Here is a 19,843-nt window from a genome sequence, read left to right on the forward strand (position 1 = left end):
AACAGCCTGTTTTTTTTGTCAATCTAAATTGAATGTTGTGTATGATATTTATATAATGTTCTTACTATTGCAGTCAATTTCTGAGGATCCCCACCTTGATTTGTGTCTTACGAGTGGGTCTTATGTGTGCACTTACATGTTACACAGAGCAAATTACACTGCTTACATTCTTTTACATACGATATATTTACACAGCCTTAGAATGACCAGTTCCACAAGTATTGTGCTACACTTCCACCCTATATCAGAGTGCTGAGTGGAACATCAGAGCTTGAAGTAGGCCAGCCCCCAAATACTCATCGATTGTTGGGATTCTCAGGAAAAGGTACGAATTAACACACTTATTCACCTTCTTCATAAGTGGCAGTGTACGTACCACTCATGCAGGTCATTCTTGACCATTGATTGGAATAAATGTTTATAGCCTGCACACACTACCTTCATTATGACAGCCATTTTATCTAAGTGTTTATGAACGTGCATAAATTTCTCAATATGGCGCTTATGAGCGTTTTAAACACTGGCCCTGAATGACCCTAATAATGAAGTTATGCAGATAAGATTAACGCGAGGTGTGCTAGCTGAATGGAGACAGTAAAACGCAGCATGGTTTCTATACACCGTTCCTCCAGTTTTTTTTTTCCTGCACACAGCTGACGGTCGTATCTCACCCAGATGTCTCAGTGATATACTTGTTGATTACTGAGCAGGTAATTAGAGATCCGTGCGCCATTATTCCCAAGTCCCCGATCAGTGCTTCCCGCTCCTGGCACCAATAGCGTCTTAATAGAACGTTACAAAATACCATAAAATCAATCTGAAATTAAATAATCAGAACCTTTCTTTAAAGAATGAGCCTCAGAGGGGGTTGTGTAAGAAGGCCTGCGTGGGTTGTGCATAGCTTGGGATGGAAAGGATGTTCCTTTCTTTTAGTCTTGCCGTAGCCCAGGGGTAGCATTTTACAAGTCTATAAACGGCTTGTAAAATGTGACCATACGCAGTCACATATTACAGAGTAAAGTATGTACTTCTAACAGGTAGCACACCAAATTGTTGAGACAAAAATGTCCGCAATGTTTTTTATTTTATTTTATTTTTTTAAACACCCAGATTAGCAGCAAATTTCTGTCTGCAGTGCACCAGTTTGACACGTACCAGGCATTAGCACTGAATGTTCCTTTTTCGTCAAAAGGGGCAAAATGTCAATGAGAAAATTTCCTCTTTCCAAGTTATGATTGCTTTTAACTTTTGTGTTATTTTCATTATGAAAGAAATGCAGGTGTGTGAGTTTATCACTTCACTGAGCCCAATTAGCCTTTGATTCATAGGGGATTTTTACTTTCAAATTAATATTAAGATATCATGTCTGTGTAGGCTAACACAATTATATTTCAAATGGAACCATTACAGATTTAGCTAAAAAGGAACTAAGCAATGCTGTGTCTTTGAAGGTTCCTGACACCTCGCTCAGGATGGTTCCCTAGGGAGGGCACATACTTTTTAAACTGAAGCTGAACGTCAGTCCCCAAACTAGCATTGATTATTATTATTATTATTATTATTATTATTATTATTATTATATTATTATTATTATACTGGGGAAGACCATACTCTTTGTGATGGGACCATGGGATCTCAGTTTAACGCAACGCTACTCAACTCCTGGTCCTGTGGGCCGCAGTGTCTGCAGGTATTTGCTCCAACCATGCACTACACCACCTGATTTCGCTAATTAATTTACCCTTGTTCAGAAAGTTAGCTCATTAGGTAGAGTGGTGCAGAGTTGGAGCAAATGTAACCCACAGGACCCGGAGTTAAGTAACCCTGGTTTAATGTCTCATCCAAAAAGATACAGCGCACACACTATAGCACAGAGCCCCATTACTTTATTTTAAAAAAAAACATTTTTAGGATTATTTAATCTGTTTGCCACTCCAAACCCCATGGTGTAATATAGCCTGCCACCCCCCAGGGGATAGGAATTTACACTGCCTTTTCTTGGACTTCCCATTGACCAAAACGGAACTATTAAAACTCAAAGATAATCACAGAAAGTGATCTGAAAGTTTTGATGGCATCATTGGCCTTAGCCGAGGGAAGAAAGTGGTCTGCTTTTGTGTTTCAGAGTAGCCCTGAGCTTAATGTTGGCAGCATGTAGCTCAAAGTAGCCCTGTACCTAATGCTAGCAGTAAGTGCCTCAGAGTAGCCTTGTACTTAATGCTAGCAGCTGCGCCCTCAATCATAAAGCCCACCAATGGCGGGCCACCTACACACTCCAACAGTGTCGCAGCTGGATAGGGTACCCAACAACCCTGTATTTAATAGTCAGGATAACATCTGACGAGTCTGAATTAACCTTTTTTATTAATCAAGATAATATCTCAGAATTATGAATTAGTTTAATAATCGGATAGTGTCTTAGAAGTCAAAATGATCCTTTTTTAAACCCTGCTGTAGATTCCAACTTAATCCAGCCAAAGTAGGTCAAGCTGATTTAGGCTTCATGTTTTTTTTTTGCCACTTTTAGCTGGTCAATCAGCTGTTCACCAGCTAACTAGCTTATATAGTCAGCTAGTCCACCAGTTTGACCACCAGCTTACTGTACCAGCTTAACCAGCTTTGTCCAGCTAGAGACAGCCACAGATCAGCTATGACCAGCTAGAAGTGTTGAAAACACTGTTTAAACCATTTTAAACCAGCGTAGAATCTGGTTATAGCTGGAATTTTCAGCAGGAAATAATTAGATTAGATCTGAGAAGTCTGAATTAACCTATTTTTCTTTATTCATCTGGATATGTAAGATGCCTGAACTAACACTTTGCTATAAAAAAGTAAGGATAAGGATGAAGTTCTGACTAGGATGAGTGGAGCAACTTTTAATCCAACAGTGGTTAAATACCAGAACTCTTAATCCTGGTAATCTAGTACCACTGAGTGAAAACACTCAGCTGCTATGTTTTATAAACTAGTGTAATGTTTAGATAATGCAATGAGCTGGTGGGTACAAAGAGAGGGTACAAAGAGGGAGTATTAAAGAAATTAAAGTATTAAAGTTGGAACAGTTTTGATATGAAAAAAAAAAAAAAAAAAACTTGTTTTCACAAACCCAGTCTGGGGCTCTGGAGCTCATCAAGTCTTGGATATCAAACGTGCTTCTCTCCCAGGTCCCAGACAGCCCATTTTGTCTTTCGTGTGATTGGATCCTGAACACGGGTTCTTATCAGTGGCTCAGCACAGTAAGCCGTATGGCAAGGCCCCAGCACATTTCTCTTGTGTGGAAATACTCACACTTGTAGGCCAGCCGTTCTTTCGTTGAGGGTTGGTCTCCTGGGACGGTGCGGTGGCGCTGTGTCTTCACAGTTACAGTGGTCCAGGATTCAACATGGTTTCCGTCTGTGCGGAATTCCCTTACAAAATCAGAGTACACGGAAATATTTTATAAATACGTGAGGAAAAATATGAAAGGGATATCATCTTAGATCAGGTATATTTCAGTGTATTAAAAAACATATTGGAATACCCGAAAAACCAGTAATGTGTATTTGAGTTTCCTGAAATATATTCTGTCGAGATTTTATTGTGTCTTTTAATTTCCCCCTTTGCACATTGTGTGTGTGCATGTGGGTGTGTGTGTGGGTGTGGGTGTATGTGTGTGTGTTCGTGTGTGTGTTTGTGTGGGTGTGCATGTGTGTGTGTATTTAAAGGGTAAATGTGCAGAAATATGTGTACCCTAACCCTTTCTGTGAAAGGGCAGTGCTGTACAATGTTCAGCACTGCTTGTGCTTTTGTTGCTCTGCTGTTTATTTTGTTCCAGGTGACCCCCCCACTTTAAAGATACAGTACCCCTCCCTCACTCAATACTGCAATAAAGTTAAAAAAAAAAAAAAAACCTCATCACGTGTTCACCACAATTCGCATTTGAACAATGGCTTGTGAGTTTCATGTCATGTGGACAACTTACAGGTAGTGTGACAGTTTGTGTGAATGTATATGAATGTGCGTGATGATGTGCGCGTGTGTGAATGCCTGTGTGACTATGTGTGTATGTGTGTGTGTGTGTGTGTGTGTGTGTATGTCTGTGTGAATGCACGTGTGATTATGTGTTTGTTTGTGCACGTGTGTGGGTGAATGTGTGTGTAACAATGTGCATGTGCATGAGGTTGTCGAGCATCATCTCCAAGCTGTTGCTCTGCTTTGCACCTTGTTCCCCAGTGTGACACTTCACAGGACAAATTGGACTCTGACAGTGGATGAATGTATATTCTCGAAAGACAGAGTGAAAAGCTGATGAGCCCAGACATTCACACATCAAAGGCTGATTCCAGGTCAGTGTCAGTACACTCACACTCAATGTGCAACAGTGCAATGGCATGTTGTATTTTTTTCTCATCATGAGAAACCAGGCAGGGGAGGGAGTTCACTAATAATAATAATAATAATAATAATAATAATAATAATAATATTATGCTTTAAAAGATTATTACTAGATTTAAAATCTAATAATAATAAAATAAAAGATTTGCAAAAATTACATCATGAACTACCATGAACAACACAAATAAAAAGACAGTTTTTTTTGGCATCTGCTTTCTTTTGTCATTAGGGTTAAAGAAATAATGTGATGAATATGATTAAATATAAATATCATTTGTCCTCTTTTCTTGCTGTGGTTGATGAAAATGGTCTCTGAATAAAGACCTGATTTTGGGGGGCCAGTTCCGTTACATGGTGCCCCTCACTTGCTGAAACGTAGCCTCCTTCGGGATCGAGCAAGGCAGCTGCTGAGCACAGAAGATTCTCACTGGCCCAGAAACCGAGCATGCTCAGTTTGAGCGGGCCGGTGAATGACATGAGAGGAAGGGCATTTATTCATGCACTCATCACCGAAGCTGTAATCTCGCCCGGCTCGCCTCGGCACTGCAGTCCCGGCGGCGACTTAGCAAGGTTGCGCGGGAACGCGACCCCTCGCATCGGCCCTTGACAGCCGCGGTGGCGGCGGGGAGGAAGGGTTAAAGGAGTGACAGTCTAATACAGCACATGCCGCAATTCCTACCCTGGAGCTACAATCCTGATAACACGGACTGCGGCAGCACCGAGATAAACCTGATGCAGTAAATTCTACATCACTGTGGACATAAAAAAGCTAACTCCCCTCTGCCTACCGAGAGACAGAGAGAGAGAGAGAGAGAGAGAAAGAGAGAGAGAGAGAGAGAGAGAGAGATTACATGGGCAGAAAAGAGAGAAAAGAACAAATGAAAGGAAAGATTGAAATGTGGATGCCAAAAACCTCTCCCGGTCTATGTCAGGCTATGTAATTATTTCACTGATTACCCTTTGGAGTCATTATTAGCCAGCTGAAACTTGTTGTTGAAGGGATTTTTTTCACTTAGTCTTGAAGCTGCATTCTCTTTTTTTGTGAAACTATAAATTCAAAACTACAAGAGTATTGCGAATAGCAATGTTGTCAGATAAACTTTAAGAACAAAAAAACAATGCAAAATTTATATATATATATATATATATATATATATATCGTAGGTATATATATATATATATATATATATATATATACTTTTTTTTTTCATTTCAGTAAACCATGGGGGATTTGGTCAAAGCAATAGCTGTGGCACTTATTTAAATTGATCTTAGTTTAAATCGATTCTTGGCAAGATCATAATCATTCTTCTGATGGTTTCTGGAATGAAAAAAAAAAAACAGCTTGATAAGATAACTTCTGTGGTAACTCTGATTTAATTAAGCGATATGTTTCTGACAGTACACTTTCTCCAAGAGAGTATGTGATTATTGCAATATTAGTGACTTCAAAAATGATGGATATATTCACTCACGCTCTCTTTCTGTCTATCTGCCTATCTATCTATCTATCTATCTATCTACCTGCCTATCTATCTATCTATCTCTCTGTCTATCTCTGACAGACACACACACACAAGCACAGCATGATTTGCCTGATTTAATAAAACATCTACTTTCTCACCAATCAACCATAAATCATTTCTGCCCCCAGCACTTCTGCAGGGTGTGCTTGCCAGGCACAGGGGGGGTACTGTCATTAAAGAGGGGGAGTGGAGCAAAGAGTTTTTCACCTCCCCAACTGGAGATTTTGACACACACTTTGTATTTACATTCACATCACACTGATGACCAGCAAAACAGGAACTGATCAAAACATTTCTAAAAATGTCAATGTGTCACATGTTGAGCCTGCATATATGCATTTACATAGCCCAACAAAACAAATACCTCACCGGGCTAAAAATCCAGGTACACAGCACTCCCAACCACCAGGGGGCGAGGTCACCATCTTTGGCAGACTCAGTCAATGTGCTGTTCTACATCGTCCAATGTCAATTTTGTGTCGGCTTGTATCGTAAGTGAAGAAAGACCATGCTACCAAAAATGAAAATCTTCAAACCTTTTTAAGCTCCCTGCATTTTGAAATAAATCAATAAATGTATCAATGGGAATGTGAGTGTGAGGTCTTCCTGCCTCACACTCTGCAAGCAGTCATTAATGCAGGAAAAAACCTCTCCACTGCATGCCTAGTTACCTAGAGCAGTGCAGTTCATAGTAACAAACTTGCCTGCTTTTCAGAAATATAATTGATAGTTTCAAAACATTCAGCACAAGTGACTGAAGGTAGGTGTAAGGCGTAGGCTCCAGTTCAAAGCACAAACAATGAGGAGCCATTGGTTGAGTGGTGAAAGAAGGATTGTGTCATAATGCCACATGCCTAGAATCTAAACTAGAATCAACTGCAATATACATTACTATGTGATATACTACAACATATATATATATATATATATATATATATGGATTGATGGAAGAAGGTTAACGAGAGCTACAATACCAACAAAACATTTTTTATCATAAGAGAGGCAGCGATTCAAAATTCCTGTGTATGGCTTTGTCTGTGACAGCAGTGGCCAGAACACAAAGGATTCTGGGATAGTTGCCATTGACTTCAGAGCCTGTGTGTGTCCCTCACTTAATAAACAGTAGACAGTGCACCACAATTTAAAGCACAGAGACAGATTAAAGCAACAAACCCCTGAGAACCAGCTAACGTATCGGGACTTCTCTCAGTAAAGATAAGAAATATCGGCTGTTGCAGCAAACCGCACACTAGAGTATCTAATTGACAAAACTCTGTTATCAGTGTCATTCCTTGTTTTGAAAGTTGCTGCACTCTGCAGTGCTTTTAACAATGTTAGTTCCCACCCCCAGTGAATGAGGGGTGAGTGTTTCAGAGCAATACGGCCGGCCTTCTGAACCAAGAATGGATGCAACAGATTGGTGCTAAAAGTAAGCCTACCCCTTCCCCCACCCCCACACTGTACAGCATAAAGCACTTTGAGATGCCAGAAAGAAAAAGAATGATCTGCAAATGCAATGTGATTATCAATAATAAAAATAATAAGAAGAAGAAGAAGAAGAAGAAGAAGAAGAATCCACAGCTTGTTAATATTTGTAGTATTTGTCACTGGAAGGTTGTGGGTTAAATGCCCAGCTGGGATATACACTCTCCTACTCCCCCCACACACACAAAGGGAAAAAAAAAAAACAGACAAGAAATAACGTGGTGCCCACAGCCAAACTGCTTGGCACTTAGCACCGCACAGATGGATTGAGGAAATAGCACAGTCGGGAATATATATTTTTTTAAAAGTATTTAAATAATAAATTCTAAATAGTAATATCTCAAATATGTTTGTGTTTAATTAAGTAAACACTAGACAGGCAGGTGTGGGATGTCTGGAGCTCCCAAAAGGAAGACAGTATTGTAAAGGAATAGGCTGCTCAGTCCCTTTTGAAAACTTTACTTCAGCGTATATAAAACTCCACACTCCAGTGTGTCCTACATGACATATCACTTAAGAGGGCTTATTTTCTTGTGATAAAAACGATTTTTAAAAAACATAAACTTGCGTGAACAATTGGGTTAACTTTCACAACTTGTAATATCAGCTCCTCACCTGCTTCTATGCTTTCTGAAATACATACTCACACCCTATCATACATTGTGCTAAAGCCGCTTAAATATAATATTTATTAATTGATTGATATTGAGTGTATCATGTCTAACTATTTTTGCACAATGGGAAATGTTTCGCCCTATTAGGACTTGAGGCTTCAAAAAATGGGTGGAGCTTCAACATGTTATCAGTGACTCACTGATTTGATCATTGGCTCCGCGTGGTTTGTTGTGGAGATAATAACCTTCTAATTGCTTAAAACAAGTCTGTGATTGACAGCTCACTGCTCATTGATAGCGCATTGTGAGGTTGATGAACCCACCTCCCCTAATTCACTACTGTGGATTGTGAAATGACAAACTCTTAATATTATAATGCCATTTGTACACAGTGCAGAAAAGTCCAGGTGGTTAAAAAACTGTTTGTTCCACCATTACCTGTACTTGTCTGTACGGATAATTATATTACATTGCATTGCTAATCTGAATAACATTTGCCAGCAGCCACCAGCACAGACACTGATTTAAAAGACAGGGCACTCTATGTGAACCCGAACAGTTAATTACTTTGAGCATTTGTCTTTCATTTCAGCCGGTGACCAGTTAGCAAATATAATTGTGAAAGTGCGAGGACGTGTCACGTTCAAAAGCAAAACCGAACGAAAAAAAAGCGGGGAAAGGTTAGAGATGTTCGGAGAGGCTCAGAGAGGGGCTCCATTAGCCCCGTTGACGGCTCCAAAACTACCGACCTCGACGGAGTCTGAAATGTCAAACGCCGCAGTATAATATTCAATTCCACGAGTCCCCCCAGTAAGAGCCAGAGCACACAAAACAATTTCAGCATCAACAGAAATCAATAAGACACAAAGATATCACAGAGCCGTCTGTGCTTTGGCAATTACTTTTCAAATCTGGCTGCTTTTTGACCTCGTACAGCCCCTAACCTGAACAAGCACTGCACACACACACACACACACACAGGCACTGAGTACTGTACACACCCTGTAGTACTCATTGGCCAAAAATAAGTACTCATCGCAGTAAATAAGCACTTTTATGTGCGTTTTCTGTGAGTGCTTATAAATGTAGACAGTGTCAAAATCATTTGTTTTCTGCAGTGAAGTTTTGTTGTGGAGTTATTTTGCTTCTGACAACATCACACACAACCCTGTGGAGGAACCTGAGTGCGCTCTTTGAAAAACATGGACAGCCAAAACTCATTCCAGCGTGGAATCCGAGAACTTTTAGGACGGAAGGGAAAACAATTTCTGCAATGTGATGTACTTTCAGCCACTGAGTGGTAATGTCAAAGTGCATTCTATCAATAAGGAGCAATAAAAAGAGATGCTCGCTTCCAACCTGAAACACAGGCGGCAAAAACAATTAGAACAAAAGTCAATAGGTATCTCTAACAGTATCAGGTCTTTTTGAAACATCAAGCGTCACTTTCTCTGGCCTAGTACAGTCCCTCTGTTTTTCAGTTTTAGTCAGTAGAGGACTGTGGGGTCAGAGAGAGGGCTTTCAACAACACACTAACAACCCCCACCTATGCACACACAACCAAGCTCAACCATTGTAGCATATGCGCACACACACACGTTGCACAATGAGTAAACAGAGTAAATTTAAATAGAAATATGTTTATTTTTATGGCACACCAAAGCATTACAGTGGTCATGACAGCCCATGGAATGCTGTATCTTTGGAAGACTGGACATTTGAAAATCCATGTTTTACACTAAATCATTTGCATTCTGATTATATTTGCCATAATTTTCTAGCTTACAATAACACCACAAATCTATGCCGTTCATAATTTTATTACAACACTCCTTAAAGAAGCAGGATGAAATAGTGGGATTTGCAGGATGAAATAAACTACAAATAGGCATTCTGATCAAAATAAATTTTTTGCACACAGGCTAGAAACCCATGGAAGCGATAGTGATTTCTGTTTTAATTTACATATGTTGAGCAAGCTAGCTACACTATTATATCTCGTGTCAGACTTTTCGTTCAATTAAGCACTTTCTCTTTGAATCTCACAATGCTACCGACGGCTTTGTGAATATTTTGACCAATAAGCAACACAAGTGACAGTCACAGAAAGATGATTTCCTCAAAAAAACACCAGTAATACTTTTTTGGTGGTTCCAGTCTGGGTCATTGCCCCTTGTAATCTTAAAAAAGCTTTGAAATATCTGCATTTACAGAAAGTGTTGAAAACAGGACTCGTATTAACCCCACAATGAAGTCAAGTTTTTCACCATTGTTTTTGAAAACTGTATGTATGTAGTCACCTGTCTGAGCAACTGCTTCTGGCGCACATGTACTGACATCAAACAGGGGTAGCTGTAAAAGAGTAGGTGAGCTGGGGATGTTCTAATCACAACACTACATTTTAGTGTCTGATGCATTGTCACTCATTGTCTGAATCCAATATGAGATGATAGAGTGGAGTCTAGCAGTCACACTATTGGTCGCCCTCGAGGGACTGGAACGGCCAGAAAATGGTGCATTGGACTCAGAGTGGAAATTCCTTGTGACGCTCTTTGGAAATCTCACATATTTAAACAAACAATAGGCCAATGACATAAAATGGAACCCATTTGAATTTTCCTATGAAATTGGCTATTTTTGAAATCAAAAGTAAATAGTTTATTAATAAACACAATCAGATTTAATCATAAAAATTACATTTCTTCAATTTTGGTTCGGCTCGCAGAGAAGACCCTGAGGGCCCTGACAGTCTGCCAGTGGTTTTAATGATTTATCAGATCAGATTCTTTTCGTCTTTTTTTCTTCTTCCTTTCTTCAGATAAGCTGACAAAGAGGACTGAGTAATCCTGGATGCTCGCGAGAGCCACTTTCAGATGCCCCATCGATTACTTCAATTAGCTCATTTAAAATGAAGAGATGAAGCCTCATTATCCAGGAAAGAAAATGCGTGCCATTACTAAGAATATTATAATCAGGCTTCTCGGTCCTGACCCTCGTCCTCTCACGTTCATTTCTGAGTAATTCCTTATAAATGGAGGTCCTTAAACCAGTGGTTGCTCTACAGATGCCCACCTAATTTGGTTATTTATGACAACCATCACTGCTCCAATGTCTCATATTGTCCATGTGGATTAAAATAGAAATAAGATTTCTGAAAAGGGCCAGGCCAGAAGTTGAGCTTTCATGCAAATAAAAGACCTGGTTTAATAGCAACATCGTGCCTCATTTCAGTTTCGATTGCTAACTTAATTAACCAAGGTAGAGGTTTGTTCCCAAGTACACTAGGAAAAGAAACACATTTCTCACGTTTACTTTTGATTTTCCTCATTTGAAAAACAATATACAAATGAAATCATACAAACTATGTCCTTCTTTAATGATTCATATATATGTCCAGTATCAAAACTGCTTATTCCTGGTCAAGGTTGTGGGGGGCAGGAACCTATTCCATTATGCGTTGGGCAAGAAACAGGAATGCACCCTGGACAGGTTGCAAATCCATTGCAGGGCACACACACCATTCTCTCAGGCGCTCACACCTTTAGTGTCAGACCAATTTAGACCCTCATATTAACCAAACCTACATTACATTACATTATTACATTACAGGCATTTGGCAGACGCTCTTATCCAGAGCGACGTACAACAAAGTGTATAACCATAACCAGGAACAAGTATGACGAAACCCCTAGAGAGAAGTACCGGTCCAAGTACAGGGAACAACCGCATAGTTCAACTTGGACCCTGATGGTACATGTCTTTGGACTGTGGGAGGAAACCAAAGTATTTTGAGGAAACCCACAAGAGCGTGGGATGAACATGCAAACTCAACACAGAGCGTTTTGAGCCCAGGACCATCTTGCTGTGTAGCAACAGCGCTATCTACTGCACTGCCATGCCGCCCATGTCTATGGCAAACAAATAATCAGCCTTAGCGCACTTCAGATGTCTGCTCTCCATTATAAACCGTATTGAGAATACGAGGCAACATTATCGCATTTATTTGTGGCAGTGCGCCGCAGTGCTCTTCTGCTTAGCTTTCCGTGGGATGACAGGGGTATCTGCTAAGACTGCCTGCGTTTAGCCTAACAACAGAGCGACAGAAGCTTGACTTTAGTGGCGCCCTGCACTCCGGACCCTCCGGAAACTTAGGCCAGGGCCCAGCGTGGGGCCTCCCTTTCTTCTGCTGTCCCTGCTGGGACAGCCCCTGACTCCATGCAGTGTACTCTCCCTCTCTCTCTCTCTCTCTCTCTCTTTCTTTTCATATTCAGAGTTCCCATAAAAATTCATCTTTTGTGATCTTGCTACCCGCCCTGAATTCCGGCATCTTTCAATGAATTTAGTGGTGTAAGTTAAGCAGCAAAGGGACTATCCTTCTGGGAAAGAACAAAATGAGAATGACCCCCCCACCCCCCACACTCCCGCTCGTCCCTCAGTCCTCCTCTCCCTCCCTCCCTCCCTCCCTCCTGCGCACTCTTTTTCCCCAACGTCTTGACTTACATTTGCAAACTAACGCTGCGTCTTGTGAGAGGAATATAAATACATTCTGGGCCATTACATGGTGCAGAAGCCGCCGAAGTGAATTCTGCCTGTTAAAGCTGTCACCTGTGAAGTCACGGGATAAGGTGTGCATTAATGAGTCTTTAAAGAGGGGGGCACTCATTCTCTCTCACTAAGGCACTTTACTCTTTACTTTTAATAAACCACTGATGTAAACGTGCAATGATGGGCAGTGAGGAAGCACGGAAAAATAAAATGAAACCTACGAATGACAAAAGAAAACATTAACTCTGGGGTGAGGGGAACAGTGCTATCAATCGCGATTGGAATGAACTGACCTTCCTACAACCCGGTTGCGATTGCTCCCGTGTGCTCAAAGGTTATCATTGTGAATAAATGTAAGTCAGTGTTCACTGGAATAATCTAAATGTATTATTCTTCAGTTACCTGGCATTTGCAGAGGACAGCTGAATTGGACGGCAGCAGATGCGGAACGGTTTTTTAAGGTTCCCAATTTGGTACTCTAGATACAGAGAGCGATGTGGATGTGGGTAAGAGACATGGGAGTCAATTCAGCCAAAGACAGGCAGTTGGGATGGGGGGGTTGGGTTGATGATTTTAAACACTGATTGATGTGCTCCCACCTCATAACAGTGGGGCTGGTGGGAGGGGGGGGGGCGTAGTGTCAGTAGTCTTACTTCAGGGAAAGAGACTATTAAATACAGTGATACTACTCCATTCTGCAGCTGAAAATAAATTCACACTATTTCCCATTCCCTGCTAGATAAATACAGACCTATCATTACATTATGCATACACGCATGCAGGCATATTCTCTACTACATATGTATGTACATATAAATGTTTAGAATTTGTTTATGATCATGTTATCCTCCAAATCTTTTTGATAGCATAAAGGTTTGTCTGTTACTGAGACCATTCTTTTAGTTTGGGTTCATTTTGCATTATGTTCATTCTCTCTGAAAGTACAGTACAGACATAATTTTCATCTGGAGACAACCCCCAAAAGCAGACCAAAATTGCTCAAATCTACATTGTAAAGACACAAGGCACCAACTGCTCAAACAAAAGTAACTTTTTAATTAAAACCCTGCCCTAAAGCCTTTTCCTGTCCCCTTACAGCAATGCACCTGTTGAACAAGGAATGGCAACCGCTCTTTTCTCTTTATTTGAAACACCAAGAACTGTGATCACAAAGGCCCTTTTTAATATCCTGAGACAATAGGTACAGCTTAATCAAGGCAGCTTGTAGCATTTCCAAAAGATGGAAACATAATTCAAAGGTTTTCTCACAGTGAAAGAAAGCATATCCTTTGCATGCAATGACAGCTCGGAGTCTGTGACCCATAGACAACACCAGGTGGTGGGTATCTTCACTGGTAATGCTCTGCCAGGCCTGTACTGTAGCCATCCTCTACTCCCGCTTGTTTCAGGGGCTAGTTGCCTTTAGTTTTCTCTTCAGCAAATGAAACGCATGTCCAGTTGGATTCCAGTCATTGTCTTACTGTGGGATGAAGTGCCATCCGAGTTTGGACTCATTTGCTTGAACTTGAGCATAGAAACTCTTAGAAAAAAGGTATGAAAAGAGTGCTTAAAAGGGTACAATGCTCATAACTGGGGTGGTACCCTAAAGGCATATAAAATTGCACCCCTAGCCTTGAACTTAATTGTAACTTCTTTTTTGCTTGTAAAAGGTACTTATTACTGTGCAAAGAACATAATTGCGCCATTCAGGGTACATTTGGGAAATATGTTCTTTAAAGAACAAAAATGAACCTCCACTATACCTTCATTTCTGAGCATGCAAGATGCTTCTGTACACTTATGAATTCATTAGGCTGCAGCTATCAGCAGTTAAATCATCAGTGAAGACAAGTGAGCCAGTACCCGTGGCAGCCATATATGCCAAAACCATAACACCTCCACCACCATGTTTCACAGATGAGGGGGGTGCTTTGGATCTTGGGCAGTTCCTTTTTCCCTCCACATGTTGCTCTTGCTATTACTCGGAAACAAGTAAATCTTGTCTCATCTGTCCTCCAGACACCATTTAAATGATTTGTCCCAAACATTATGGTGGAGCCAAAGTGTAGCAACTATATATAGTTTTGACATGTTTGAGGGTAATGCGGGCGGAGAAGAGCCATAGCCACGAGGAGTGGCTGCTGGGAGCTGGAAGGGATGGGACAGCCAGCTTGTGAGAGGACACTGAGTGGAGAGGTCTGGCTGGAGAGTGTGTTGTGGTCATTGTCTGAAGATAGGAAGGGGCAGTACCATTCCCAGCTTGCCATGACACTGTGAGAAATTTTGAACGTGTGCAGCCAGCAGAAGCCAGGAAAGGGTGTTCCAAAGTGGTGTGGCATGTGCAAATTTTGGCAGGTTGAAGACCATGTGAGCAGCTGTATTCTGGTCCAATTGGCAAATGCCAATGAGCCAACCCAAAAAGCATTACAGTAGTACATGCAGATGGGGGTAAGCATATACAGTGCCAGGAAAATATATTTTCCCCTCCCTGATTGTGTCTATTATTGCATATTTGTCACACTGAATGGTTTCAGATCTTTAGAAAAACGTAATATCGGACAAAGGGAACCTGAGGAAACACAAAACACATTTTTCAAATATTTTTTCTTATTTAATGAAGAGTCATCAAACACCCATATAGCCAATGTGAAAAAGTAATTCTCCCCTTAAACTTAATAACTGGTTGCACCACCTTTAGCAGCAATTACCAAAAGAAAGATTTGATATCAAATGTCATGTATCTGTGGAGAAATTTTGACCACACTTCTCTGTAGAACTGCTTTAATTCAGACAGATTTGTAGATTTTAAAGCATGAACTGCTAGTTTCAGATTCTGTCATAGCATCTCTATTGGGTTCAAGTCAGGACAATGACTATGCCACTCCAAAAATTGTGTTTTGTTTCTTTTTAGACATTCAGATGTGGACTTGCTTTTGTGTTTTGGGTCACTGTCTTGCTGCATAACCCAATTACAGTTACGCTTCAGCTCACAGAGAGATGACCAGACATTCTCATACTCAGAGGAATTGCCTGGTTCCCTCAATAATGGCAAGTCGTCCAGGTCCTAAGGTAGCAAAGCATCCCATCACCATCGCAGTGCCACCACAATGTACCACCACCAGTCACACCATGTATGTTCTTATTACAAAATTCCGCATTTGCTTTTTACCAGACAGAATGGGACCTGTTGCTTCCAAATATTTTACTTTTGACTCTGTTCATAGATAATTATCCCAAAAGCCCTGGGGATCCTCCATGTGTTTTTTTTTTTTTTTTTTGCGCAAATGTGAGACAAACATTGACGTTTCTCTTAAAGGCATAACTGCATCAAGTCTATGACCCATCGACATCATCAAGCATTTGAAAACTTCTTTGGAAATGCCAGGCCTTCACTGCAGACATTTTCAGTAGATCTTTATTTTGAATGGTTTCTGTCTTCAATCACTTCTTCAGCAAGTGAAATATATGCTTGATTGAATTTAAATCAGGTGACTCACCTAGCCCGTGGAAAACTTTTCACTTTTCCCCAATGATGAATGCTGTGTTTTTGTAGGCAGTGTGTTCGGGGTCATTGTCGTGCTGCAGGGTGAAGTGCAGGCCGATGTAGTTGGAGGAATTTCTTTGTACATATCCATACAATATCTGTCTGTACACTTCAAAATTCATCTTACTGCAACCATTCTTTGTTACATCTTCAATAAAGATGAGTGTGTCTGTTCCAGAAGCAGGAATGCATGCCCATGTCATGACACTATCTTTTACTTAATCCACAGATGAGGTGGTATATTTTGAATAAGAGTCCTTGTGTGCCTAAAACTTTTGAGGGGGCACAAACTCAAACAAAATGTGGATGGGTTATGTTCATCTGTCCATCCATCCATTCATCTAACCTGCCTATTTCCGGGCAGTTATGATGTCATTAAATCAATGTACACAAACCATAAATGTGCAGTCAAAATTGGAACTAAACAGATTTCTTCAATCAGGGGCATGACTTAATACAAGGCTGCAGTTTGAGTACTACCAAATTCAACATTTATATAAATGAACTGGAAAAATGACTGGAGCAATCTGCAACACCTGGGCTCACTCTGCATGACCCAGAAATCAAATGTCTTCTATACGCAGTGTCTTCTGTCACCCACAGACCTAGGTCTTGACAGTTAAATTGATTGTAAAGAGGCTGAAAATAGTTGAAATAGCCATAAATTATCACAGAGAGGAGTATCCGCTACACATCCAATAAATACCTATTCAAAGTAATGTCAATTATTTTAACAACACACATTTGAAATCAGGTATACAATCCATATTGAAAAAACCTTAGGATTGTATGGGCATGGTCGGTAGCGCCCTGCCACCCCACCTCCTCCCTCAACTCCTCCCAAGTAAGTGAACCACCCACAAGTAAGTGAACGCACATGGCTCACATGGTTACATCTATCTAACCAGAATTCAGGCCTGTAAGTGCAATGAAAAGGACAGTAAGCATATCAGATGACAATGCAAATAAATTCCGATTGCTAAAAATATCTGGCTAGCATAATAGCGATCAAGCATAATAGATTTACCAGACCTGAATGTAGAAATTGTACTAACGTTGTTTACAGTAACCAAACCATAATTTCAGTTTACTCAGATTGACATGGCGCTCAGCCTGTCATCACGTGCAGGCAGTATGATGACATGGCCGTATCAGCCTGTCATCATGCGCTGAGAAACTACAGTGCTGCACCAGCCTAAATCCCCATGCCTGCTCGCCAAAACGAAGCTAACCCGAAAAGGCAAGTCAGGTTGTCCTTAAAAATCTAAGGAAAAGAGATACAGTGCCAGCAACATCAACCATATACATTGGAATGCATGTGATTGCAACAAATTACATAATTTGGGTATTTGCACATTTGTGCAAAATAGCATGCTATTTGTGGTCACAAAAAGTACCTGATATATACGTACATAGGCCTACAGTATATATAATGAGCTCCTCCATCTAATCGACTCCTCTTAACTGGATAATTGCATAAAATTCACTGAGAAATGCAATTAAGTGGATCGAAAAGATAGCTAACATATTAGGCCTACCAAATTCAGTAAATTAGCATTCCATGCTTCTAGCTTGTTAGCTAGATAAATAACAAGGAACTTATGTTCAAGGAGGCTCACACTGCTCAACTATGGCCACTGATGTTGTTGAAGAGGATGATCCCAGACAGTGGGTAGAGAGGGAACAGCCCCAGCAACAACTCTAAGGAAGTCTCTGCTTATCTATAATCCTTAATTGTGAAATGGTCACTGCACAAGTGGGTGTTTGCATTAATCGTGCCAGTGTAGCCATAGCTTTTCCAAAAATGCCACCCATTTCTTCTGAAATACATCATTCTATGGAAAAAATAACACCATAACATTACTCTTGACCTCATTCTCTATGTTGGTGCATACAGGGAGGGAACATACACTAGATAAATTTGGTATGCTTGCAATGAAAATGGAGGTTTGATAATGAAATGAAATAATGATAACAAAATGAAATCTAGCACTAGAGGTAATACAATGAGCATAGCTAGCACTACCACAAAGGAATGGAGAAGATGGAAGAAAGAGCAGATTGGAGAAGGAGGGAGACTTGGAGATGGATAGGGTTGGCTGTTTGACTCTTTGAGCCCTCAGGCAATTCCGATTTTTATTTATTTTTATTATTATTTTCATTTTATTTTACCGATTTGTTCTCAAGATTTGTCCCTATCTGGAAGTGCCAAGCTTATGCCTGGACACGATATGGAGTAGATGGTAGGCCCTATTATAGGAGGAAAAAATAATTTTCTCTGACTAAAAAAAAAGGTGTTCTCTTGAGTATATGTCCGAAACCAAAAGTGTCAGTTCAGGCATATCGTCTTACAAGAATAGGTTGTGTGGAGTAACCACATCATAGAGCCATGTCAATAGGACACTACCAATTTAAACATTAAATATATCATCATTGCGATCAATGTGTGTGTGTGTGTGTGTGTTTGTGTGTGTGTGTGTGTGTGTGTGTGTGTGCGTGTGTGTGCGTGTGTGTGAGTGGTAGATATGGGGATAAATGTGTGTTCATTAGATGAGTACAGCGGTTTTCCCCCTCTGCCCTCTACCTGGGTGGTTTCCTGTTTACTTCCTGTTTCTCATGTTCCTCCCCATGGAACAGGGGTGCCCAAGGTGCTGTCTCCCTGGAGACACCACAGCCCTCCCCAGCCTTCTGTTCAGCTCACAGTGCTGAAGGGGTTGTCATGGTTAATTACCCAACAGATACAAAAATGTTTGCGTGGATATCACAACACACTGCACTTTCAGGATCATTAATTATTTCAGACCTAAAACATATGTAAAGCAGCTATACAGCAACATTTAACAAACTTCATTTTTGTGTTATTTATTACTGTAAATATTATTATTATTATTATTATTATTATTATTATTATTATTATACAGAGGACAATTTTAACTCAGAGGATACATTTTGTTCTGCATTCAATAAGTGATCTAGACAGTAGATGAAGGAACATTTGATTTGAATTGTAAGATGCGTAGGCTTAGACATTTTAAGGACACATGGATACAACTACATATGTTTCAACTGAAAACCAATTCTTCACAAATAATTTGGCCAGTTTTCTTTTCTTTTTCTTAGCAATTTCTTATAGAACAGTACCGCCTGTTCTTTCCCCTCGCTGTAATAATTTCCCAGTACTGCAATCTTGCTGTGTTGTGCTCTGCTCTAAAAGCTCTGCCATAAATAGTGTGTGCCACTCCAAAGATAAAGGCTGACTCGAGAGGGACCACTGGGTTTTACAAATTGAGGAAACATATGAGCAAAAAAATAATTAAATAAAAACTTTTAAGAATTATCAAATTAAGGTCAGTACAATGCCATGAAACGACAGTGAAAATGTACAAGCTCTCTAGGAAGATTATGATCCAGTTGTGGATCTCAAGACAATTTTGGGTGGATTGGAAACTAATTTGGTTGTTTTAGAGCACATTTCTCTGGCTCTTTTTATCAGCTGTAAAACAGCCATTAGACTTTACAAGCAATTGCCTAGTTTTTATGTTTTATTGATTTGGTGGGTCTTGATTTTTCGCAATTTATATTCACCTCTTTTAACCCCTCCACACAGATGCCAAATTTTGGTCATCCTTGCCCATCAAGGGAGTCTTCTATTTAAGGCTTTATAACTCCAGATGTGAGCATCACAGAGGCTTGGATGCAAGACAATTGTATATTTACAATACTAACTTAGTTAGCTTACAGTATATTCATAATTT

The sequence above is a fragment of the Anguilla anguilla genome, chromosome 7 (genome assembly GCF_013347855.1).
Source record: "Anguilla anguilla isolate fAngAng1 chromosome 7, fAngAng1.pri, whole genome shotgun sequence".
Lineage (NCBI taxonomy): Eukaryota > Metazoa > Chordata > Actinopteri > Anguilliformes > Anguillidae > Anguilla > Anguilla anguilla.